The 10,514-nt window shown below is 25.1% G+C and overlaps 3 long non-coding RNA genes across 3 annotated transcripts; all 3 read left to right on the top strand.

Moving 5' to 3' along the window:
• Window positions 1-603, top strand: LOC114401425. Its single transcript, XR_003664268.1, has 2 exons — window positions 1-310; window positions 407-603. It is a non-coding gene; the product is annotated as an uncharacterized LOC114401425 (long non-coding RNA).
• Window positions 604-5,005: 4,402 nt separating this feature from the next.
• LOC114401541 lies at window positions 5,006-5,667 on the top strand. Its single transcript, XR_003664295.1, has 2 exons — window positions 5,006-5,383; window positions 5,492-5,667. It is a non-coding gene; the product is annotated as an uncharacterized LOC114401541 (long non-coding RNA).
• Window positions 5,668-8,779: 3,112 nt separating this feature from the next.
• Window positions 8,780-9,423, top strand: LOC114401602. Its single transcript, XR_003664307.1, has 2 exons — window positions 8,780-9,134; window positions 9,243-9,423. It is a non-coding gene; the product is annotated as an uncharacterized LOC114401602 (long non-coding RNA).
• Window positions 9,424-10,514: the final 1,091 nt, after the last annotated feature.

The following is a 10,514-nucleotide window of genomic DNA, read 5'->3' as shown; positions in this document are numbered from 1 at the left end:
ATGGGAGATGCTTTCTCTTGAAACATCACAACAAAATTCTTAGATAGATCGTATAGAAGTTATGGAAAAAAATAAGATAAAAATGACTGGAGTTGTGATTATGATAATGATTAGGGTGAGTTTTTCATTGGGTGATTACAATCATCCATTTGATCAAATTGGACCAAATCATGTGTCTGACAAACTCAGATGTGTTGACCTTTGTAAAATAGAATGTGCGCCTTTACTAATACCTCCTGGCGGTGGCCTTCTATATATATATATTGTGTTAAAAAGTGTGTGGCTGGTTGTGGCTTGAGCAGATCCATTGGTATTTATTTTCTTACAACATTTTTGTGCTTTTAAGGTTTTTATAATTTGAGTTAGTTATGTTTTTATGTTTTTTTTGCTTGATTTTATATATCAGATGCTCGTCATATTGCGGCCAACAGAGCAGGTTCCTGCGTGCAAAGATGTCAAAACAAATAATATTTTGTTACAAAAATGTTTAGAAAAAGAGTGTCAAGAGAAATAATACTCATGTATGATTAATACTCATGTATGATTGTAATGAATAAATCATAATCAATGAATAGCATCTACTTCTTCTTCTTTCTTTTTTTTTCAAATTCTTTGTCCAATTATTTTTTCGTCATTTTTCTCATGTTCCTTTAATATATTAGTGAATATAGTTACTTGCAAATAATTTTCAAGATAACACTAATAAGTTATCAGAGTGGAACGATTGAATGGAATTATGTTTAAAAACTTTATTTTTGTGAACTAAATAAAAAATTTAATATCTACAACAATGGTGTAAAATAATAATCTTCTTGCACTGTCATCTAATAATTATTTTAAAATTCAATAAAATCTTATATAAATCTTATTATATATGATGAGTTATAATTAGATAATTTATTAAAACTTTTTGCATTGTAAATGTATAATTATTATTTAAAAAAACATTATTTTCTGTATAATATTCAAATGATTTTGGGTAGTTGCAAGGGGTATATTAATGCATATATTTGTGCCCTTAACTAACATTGTTTGGTAAAAGTAGTTTAATTTCATCTTAATTTGTTTGAGCGGTTGTTATAAAGGGTTTGGATGGAAATGGAAAAATCAAAATTGAAAAATAGGCTTAATATTCAATTTGTTTTTTAAATTTATTTCTAATTGTTCAATTAAGTTTCTTAATTTTTTTTAGTATGCAATTGAGTTTTTTTTTATTTTCTAATTTTATTCAACGGAATTCTTTTCGTCAAAATGAGTGAATGTCCGTTTGCCTCACCTTCTTCCACTCATCATACGCTGGAGTAAGCTCATTTCTCCAACCACCCATTCATTGTCGAGCTCTCCGCCATGCGCAGCGCAGGCGGTGGCATAGAGTACAACCCCTTTGCAATCACCGCCGCCACAACCGACGGCGAGGGCTGTTGTTGAGAATCCGGCCGGAGGGTCGGCGAATTCGGAACGCGATGAAGCGGAGCTTGGGTTTTTGGTTGGGAGGAGGTGGCGGAGCCACGCGTGGGAATAGATACCAATCGTACATGATAAAGTTGTCGGAATTGAGGAAGTGGTTGTTCCACGCGGAAGCGTCAATTTTATTTTATCTTCTAAATTTCAAAATAATATTAAATATAGTGACAATTTAAAACCGTTACTATTTGTAATTAATAGACACACGTCTACTACTTTGAAGGAAATGATCCCATTGGATAAAATTAGAAGAATGAACTAATTACATAAAAAAACTAATAGACTTAATTGAATACTTAAAAAAATTAAGGAACTAAATTGAGTATTAAGCGTTGAAAAATATTTTATAGGATAATACTATTAATTTATATATACAAGGAGTTCTTTCATGTAATTTGTATTCATATTACATAGCACTGCTGCTTAAATAAAGCCATCAAAAGTATTTCTAGCTCATATAAATAAACTTATAATTTTTCTATTTAAACTACATGGTTTTGAGTTCTCAGTATAACCTGGGAATACAAATATAAAATCTTTATTTTGCAGATGTTAAAATTTTAAATTTGATAGTCTTTTATATGATCCTTGTTTTATTTACCCGGCATGTTAGTAGTTATTTGATTTTTTTTCAATAAAAATATTATGCTTATGTCAATACAAATTACTTGATACTTCATTTATTAATACCTTATATTAATGACAAGTATTATGTTTAACTTATTTTACTTGCTATAGTTTAATTAATTTGTTCTTTATCACGTTCCTTTTTGAAATATTTTCAAGTTTCGTTATTTTTTTTTTTGTCCTGACAAAATTGGTGTCAATTTAATTTATTATAGACCAAAGTTTTAATTTAACATAATTTATTTAATAAATTTTAGAATTCAAGAATTTATTAAATGGTTTTTTTATTATTGAACTAATAAAGATTTTTATAATGTAAAGAAAAAAATTCTTAAAATAATTCTTCATCCGAAATATGTAAAAATAAATTTCATTTGAATCTACACATTTCAAAATATAATCAAAAAATTGTTTTCTTTTATAACATTTAGTAAAATTGATTATATATATGGCAGATAAAGTATTTTTACAAATATATTAAAATGAATTTTGATTCTATAATATTATGCATAATATTGTAGAATATTATATTTAATAGAGAAAATTATAGTAATATAGCTAGTATTAATTTCTCAATTGTAATCTAACTACATATTCACTTCCTCTTTTTTTGTCTTGCAAAAAATTCATAACTTTTTGCTATACACCCTTAATCTCCGAGCACAGTCATTGAGTTAACTTCATCAGATCATGTGTTACTAACATGTTTTTTATTGATATTTTTTTAATCTAAAATACTTTTATCTTATTTGTGGGCACTCTTCAAAGGAAAAAAAAAGAAACTGTATCATGAACAAGTCCAAGTAAACACCCATGGAATTAATCCAAGAACAAATTCAGAACCAATACAAAATCGATCTTTCTTGTGAATCCAAAAGCTCAAGGTTAACTGTTCAAACTTGAAAGACCCCATTGCCAGATTCAAACTCTTATGAACAGAACACATGAGGCACCATTGCAAGCAGCACCAACAGCTCCCAAACTCACTCCCTCCCTTATCCCAACTGCAAAACTCCAACCCATCTTCTCCTCCCTCCTCTCGGCCTGTGGACACTTATATTAATACTATATAAAAAAATATATTGTAATGCCCTTCCTGAATCCTGAAGGCGAGACGGTACAGCGATCGGAGAAAGGAGGCTAGATTAAACTTTTTTTTCCTTCTCTTTAATTGATTCTAGGGTTTTTTTAACTTTTAAAACCACCATTGTAATTTAAATATTGAATTGAATAGTGATGATTTTTAAACTGCCAAAAATTCTATTTTAGAATTTAACAGACTCTCAACAGAGTTAATCTGAACAACAGGGGATAAAAAAAAGGTTTTAATTAAATTTACGAGGGATCACAGACTAAAATACTAGTATATATATAAACATGTAAGACTATTTTTTTTTTTTTCATGCCTCCGTTTCCCTCATTCTCTCATAACACCCACTCAAATTTGAATATCAAGAGACTTCATTCTCCTAACAAATATATGCATATGGTATACCTTCCTGTGCTTTAATATAACTAAATTGTTTAACAACATGCGTCTGAATCAAAAAATAATATATATATATATATATATATATATATATATATATATTATTTCTTGCGTTTCTAATTACAAGTATTATCAATTAATTCACATATATATATTAAGAAAGTTGGTTAACTTACTTAATAACATTAAATTTACCAAAAAATTGTAATTTTTTTTTCTAAATTACCTTAAATTTCTAATGCATGGAGAAAAATAATAGTAGTGGAATTTTAATTTTTAAAACTAAATAATTCTATTTTTCAATCCTCATAAGAGAGAAAGAGATAATTTATAGCATTTATTATTTATGAACTAAAATGATCAGGAATATTTTAGTCAAAAAATAATTAATGCAAGATTTTTTTAAAAATAATTTTATAAAAAGAAACAAAATAAAATTCAAAACAATGTCTTATAGGAAAGAACAAAGGGAGTACTGGCTTTTTGTTGTTGAGTGAAAAAACCTACAGTAAAGGAGAGAAGGAATATATTTAATGTAGTACGTGTTATAGTATTCACTTAATGTAACATTTAATGTAGTGTTTTGTATATTTAATGTAGTATTTAATATTATATATATATATTTAATGCAGTATTAATATTAATATTTAGGATAAATTGTAATTTTGGTCTTTTTATTTTTAAATTTGAGATTTTTGCCCCTAAATTTTAAATTTATACAATTTTAATCTCTTCATCCATTAATGTTAAGATGCCTATTCTGTTTCCTTCATTCGTTTGTAGCTATTGTTTAATTTTCTTACCGATAAAATAATTGATAGTTTAGTTTTTCATTGTAATATTATTATTATTTACTTATATCACCTATAATATTAATGATGAATAACATAATTTATAAATATATTAATGATGATAATGATAAGATTAATTTTATAAAATTACTACTATCTTTTATCTATTCATTTTTCTTTATTTATGTAAAATATCCTAAGAAGGACTTGGGTTCTAGTCTTATCTTACCATTTTAATTGTGGGTTAAAAAATTAATGATCAAAATTGCAGGTTGCCTTATATTAATATACATAATTTTTTAAAAATTAATAACGAAATATTATATTCATAACATATAATATATTTCAGGCTTATCTGTTTTAGATTCCTAATAATTTTTTATTTCATTTTTTAGTTCCTAAATTTATTTAGGTAGTGCTTTCAAAAGTGGAATAAAGTTATTTAGACCATGCTTTAGAAAAAAAATATTAGGGACCAAAAAGTTAAAAAATAATAAGAACTGAAAACAAAATTCGAAAACTTATTAGGACCCAAAAATATATTTGAATCTATATTTAATAATGATTGTTTTGTGTGTGGTATAGATATATTTAGTATCCCTAACTTTGTGCCTATAAATTGATCTTTCCCCCTTGAACTCACAATGAGAATTTACCATCATAATAAAATTCTAAGATAGATTGTATAGATTTGGAGAAAAGTTATGGAAAATAATAAGATGAAAGCTAATGGAGTTATGATTATGATAGTAATTATGTTGGGTTTCTCAGAAGCTATCCACAAACCTTCACTTGATCAAATTGAACCAAATCGTGTATATGATAAACTCAGTTGTCTTCAAATTTGTGAATTAGAATGTTCACCTTTACTAATACCTCCTGGTGTTGGCGGTCTATATATTATGTGTTAAAAAGTGCTTTGACAAAAAATGTCATGATATAAAGCCCACCAATGCCATCAACGATTGTATCATAGGCTGTGGTTTGATCAAGTCCATTGACATCAACATTGGTATTCATCTCCTTACAACATTGATGTACTTTTAAGGTTTTATAATTATTCTTTATATTTGAGTTAATTATGATTTTGCCTGTTTTGTTACTTGACATTATGTATCAGATGCTCGTGATATTGCAAACTTGGTGGATTTATGCCTCCAAAAGTGCCGAAACAAGTAGTAATTTATTACATGAATGGTTATAAAAAAGATTGCTATGAGAAATAATACTAATGCATGTTTGTAATAATAAACAAGTCATAGCCCATAAATAACATTTTATTTTATTTTATGCAAACCCTTTGTCCAAATTTTTTCTTCATTTTCCTTATGTTTCTTTGATATATTAGGAAATATACTTTCTTGCAAATAATATTAATGATAACACTAATAAGTTATTTGAGCGAAATGAAAATGAAAAAATATTGATGAACAACATATTAAAAAATTGAAAAGTTATTGTTCACTCCTATATGGAGTTATTTAATTTTTGCTTTATTTGTGAATTAAACAACAATTTTTTTTGTATGATATTCAAATGGGATAGTATAAGGGGTATAGTGTAGCTATTTTGTGTACTCCACCAATATTTAGGGGTGTTCACAATTTAGGTTAATCCGAGACCTAATCTGATTCAATTATATTATATTGAGTTTTTTAAGTGTTTGAGTCAAATTCAATCATATCCAATTAAGATCCGATAATGAACTTGTTGGATAACAGATCCTATTTTGTTGAACCCGACCCGACTCATATCATATAATTTATATATATATATATATATATATATATATATATATATATATATATATTAACTATTAAATATAAAACACATTAGTAATTTTTAGCTCACATAATTTATTAAATTATTGAATTAAATTGGTCATGAATATTTTTTTTTACGTTGTTTTATCTGTGTCTTGATTTTATTTATATTTTCACATGCAAATACTATACTTTATTTCTATCTGAAATAAAAAAATCATATTAACATTGAATTCATTAGTCAAATATTTTTTATAATTTGAACTCTTTTGAATGTATTTAGTTATTATATACTTAAAAAATTAGATAAAAACAAAATATTGTTCTAGATTTTTTTTAAAATAAGGAGATTTGTGGAATCTAGGGTTTCAAGCCTGCTCTGGAATTGGATTTTCGAAACCCTAACATGCTACTTTGATTAATCGCTTTTTATTTTAGTGAAAAGTGTATGGCTTCAAAGAAAATGGAATTTAGAAGATGGCAAAGAAACTTGAGAATAGTAACAATGATAGAAACTTGTAACTGCGGGCTTAGGGTTTGAATCGTCAATTAACAAATTGGAAGTTGAAACTAAACGTGGAGGAGATGATAAAGGTTATTCAATTTCGGTGCTCTCTCTAGTAAATTATTTAATTTTTTGAAATACGCTTTTTATTTTTTAGGTGACCATCACAAAGCTGTTTTTCAGAATTTGGTATGCCCACAATAAGGGATATGCATAATTTGGAATGAAATGAATAATTATTTTTCATTTTATACTTTTTATTATTACATCTTTTCTTTCTTTTTTTATATTTTTCCTTTGAAATTATATTTTTTTTTTCTATTTACACTTATCCAATCCAACCAAAAGTTATTTATAAAAAGTTACAAAAGTACATATTTGTGGATATATGCTATCTATATTCATGGTTCTAAATTTATCACTAAAATAAATAGTGATAGAAATACAAAAAATATATATAGTTGGAAGATATTTATATCTATAATTTATCATATGTCTGTAGGTATAAGATATATATATAATTTCAAATCTAAAAATAAATAATGTCTAAATTAAACACTTATAATTGTCATTAAAAGTGTATATTTGTAGGTATATGTTATCTATATTCATGGTTCTAAATTCATATGTTTGTAGGTATAAGTTAGCATATGTATGTAGGTATATAATGAATTTGAATTTCCTGTAGTGTAAGTTTTACCTACATTAATCGATCATATACATTTTTTTTTTTGAGTTTTACCTACATAAAATAGTTGTAGGTAGAAGTCTAATAAATTTACCTACACCAGATAATGGTAAGTACAAGTTATTGAGTTTTACCTACATTTATCCCTTGTACATAGAAATATTTTTGAGTTTTTTTTACACTAATTCATGAATGTAGGCAAAAGAAGTTGGTAGACATAAGTCATTTTTCTTGTAGTGATAGGAAGGAATTAAAAAAAAGGATAACATATCCAAAAAAATAGAGACTGTAAATTTTGGAAAAAAACTATTTAAAGCAATCATTAGAAATTAAAAAAAAAGAAAAGTAAAGCAAACAAAAATATATTTGAAGTATAATATTTTAAAAAAATAAAAATAGAAAATATTAGAAAATTTAAAAAGTAAAATGCAGTCTTAAATTAAATAAGTGAATGGAGGTAGTTACAGGAATATTAGATGAAGAAGTGATTATGGATATTTACAGAAATTGGTAAGAAAAATTACAAACTTGTATGCATGTTAGGAGAGTGAAATGATCATTTCATGAGAGAAGAATAATCAAATATAAGTGAATACGAGAGTGTGGAACAACGAGAATACATATAGATTTATATTTATATATAAAATAAGGAGATTACTAGTTAAGGAATTAAAGAAATTTTTTATTAAAAATTATAAAACTTTGTAAAATTGTTAATCTCTATCATTATTTATTAATTTTTTTTATGTAAAAAAAAACTTAAGAGAACAATTTATTTCATGATGTATGAAGTATATTTAATGTAACATTCAATGCAGTATTATATATATTTAATATAACATTTAATGTAATATTATATATTTAATGTAGCATTTGTATTAATATACTTAAGAGAACAATTATTACATGATGTATGAAGTATATTCAATGTAACATTCAATGCAGTACTATATATATTTAATATAACATTTAATGTAATATTATATATTTAATGTAGCATTTGTATTATATTTTATCTGTCCTAAAATAATTATCATTATAAATTATTTTATATAGATAAAAAATAATTTAATAAAATTAACTTTATATAGTGATCTTTATTATTAATATATTTATAGATTTTATAGTAAATCGTTAATATTATAAGAATATAAGGGGAAAAATGTTTAATATTATATTGAAAAATTAAAATATTAATTATTTTTAAATAGTTTTTTTTTCTTATACAACAATTACAATTATAATGAGATAATGGGAGCAGTTAGACCGAAATGTAAATTTTTATATATGCATTATTGTAAGTTAATTATTTTTAATAAATGTTTATTTAATGTTAATGTTAAGATGCCTATTCTGTTTCCCTCATTCGTTTTGTGTGTGGTACAAATATTTTTAGTATCCCTAACTTTGTGCCTATAAATTGATCTTTTCCCCTTGAAACTCACAATGAGAATTTACCATCATAATAAAATTCTAAGATAGATTGTATAGATTTGGAGAAAAGTTATGGAAAAAAATAAGATGAAAGCTAATGGAGTTATGATTATGATCATAATTATGTTGGATTTCTCACAAGCTATCTCCAAACCTTCACTTGATCGAATTGAACCAAATCGTGTATATGATAAACTCGATTGTCTTCAAAAATGTGAATTAAAATGTTTACCTTTACTAATAGCTCCTGGTCTATATGTTGTATGTGTTAAAAAGTGTTATGACAATATATGTCATGATAAACCACCCATCAATGCCATCAACGATTGTATCATTGGCTGTGGTTTGATCAAGTCCATTGACATTAATATTGGTATTCATCTCCTTACAACATTGATGTACTTTTAAGGTTTTATAATTATTCTTTATATTCGAGTTAATTATGTTTTTGCATGTTTTATTCCTTGATATTATGTATCAGATGCTCGTGAAATTGCAAACCTGGTGGATTCATGCGTGCAAAAGTGTCGAAACAAGTAGTAATTTATTACATGAATATTTATAAAAAAGGTTGCCATGAGAAATAATACTAATGCATGCATGATTCTAATAAATAAGTTATAGCCCATGAATAACATTTTTATTTTTTTATTTTATGCAAATCCTTTGTCCAATTTTTTTCTTGATTTTTCTTATGTTTCTTTGATATATTAGGAAATATACTTTCTTGCAAATAATATTAATGACAACACTATTAGAGTGAAATGAAAATGGATGTGAAAAAATATTGATGAACAACATATTAAAAAAAATGAAAAGTTATTGTTCACTCGTATATGGAGTTATGTTTAATTTTTACTTTATTTGTGAATTAAACAATATTTTTTGTGTGATATTCAAATGGGATAGGATAAGGGGTGTAGTGTAGTTATTTTGTGTACTTTACCCATATTTAGGGTGTTTATGGTTTATGTTAACCCATGACTTAGTCCGATTTAATTACATTAAATTGAGTTTTTAAAGTATTTGAGTTAAATTTGACTTAATCTTATTAAGACCTGGAACGTGTTGGATAACATATTCTATTTTGTTGAACCCGACTCGACTCATATTATATAATTTAATTTATTATATATGTATAAATTAGCTATTAATATAAAATACATTAGTAATTTTTAGCTCACATAATTTATTAAATTATTAAATTAAATCGGACATGAGTATTTTTTTCTTTTTTAAATTGTTTTATTTTTGTTTTGATTTTATTTATATTTTCACATGCTAATGTCATACTTTATTTCTATCTAAAATAAAAAAATGTTATTAACATTGAATTCATTAATCCATTAGTTAGATATTTTCACAATTTGAACTCTTTTGAGTATATTTAGTTACTATAAACTTTAAAAACTTTAAATAAAAAAAATTATTGTTCTAGATTTTTTTAATGTAAAATATTTTTTAATTATTCATATCCAATTGATCCAATTTATTTATAATTGAGTTGAGTTTGGAAATTATTTTTACACAAACCCAACCCAACCCGTAAAAAATTGATTTGATTGAATAACGGGGTTAAGTCGATACGCACACCCCTATTAATATTGTTTGGCAAAAGTTGTTTGATTTTTGTTTTTATTTTTTCAAAATAATTGTTATAAAGTAGAATGAATGAGAAAAGAAATAAATTAAAATCAAATATTTTATAAGATAATACTATTTATTTATATATACAAGGAGTTATTTCATGCGA

The sequence above is a fragment of the Glycine soja genome, chromosome 20, assembly GCF_004193775.1.
Source record: "Glycine soja cultivar W05 chromosome 20, ASM419377v2, whole genome shotgun sequence".
Taxonomy (NCBI): Eukaryota; Viridiplantae; Streptophyta; class Magnoliopsida; order Fabales; family Fabaceae; genus Glycine; species Glycine soja.
The sequence above is the reverse complement of the archived record's forward strand: the minus strand, read 5'-3'. Positions and strand labels throughout refer to the sequence as shown.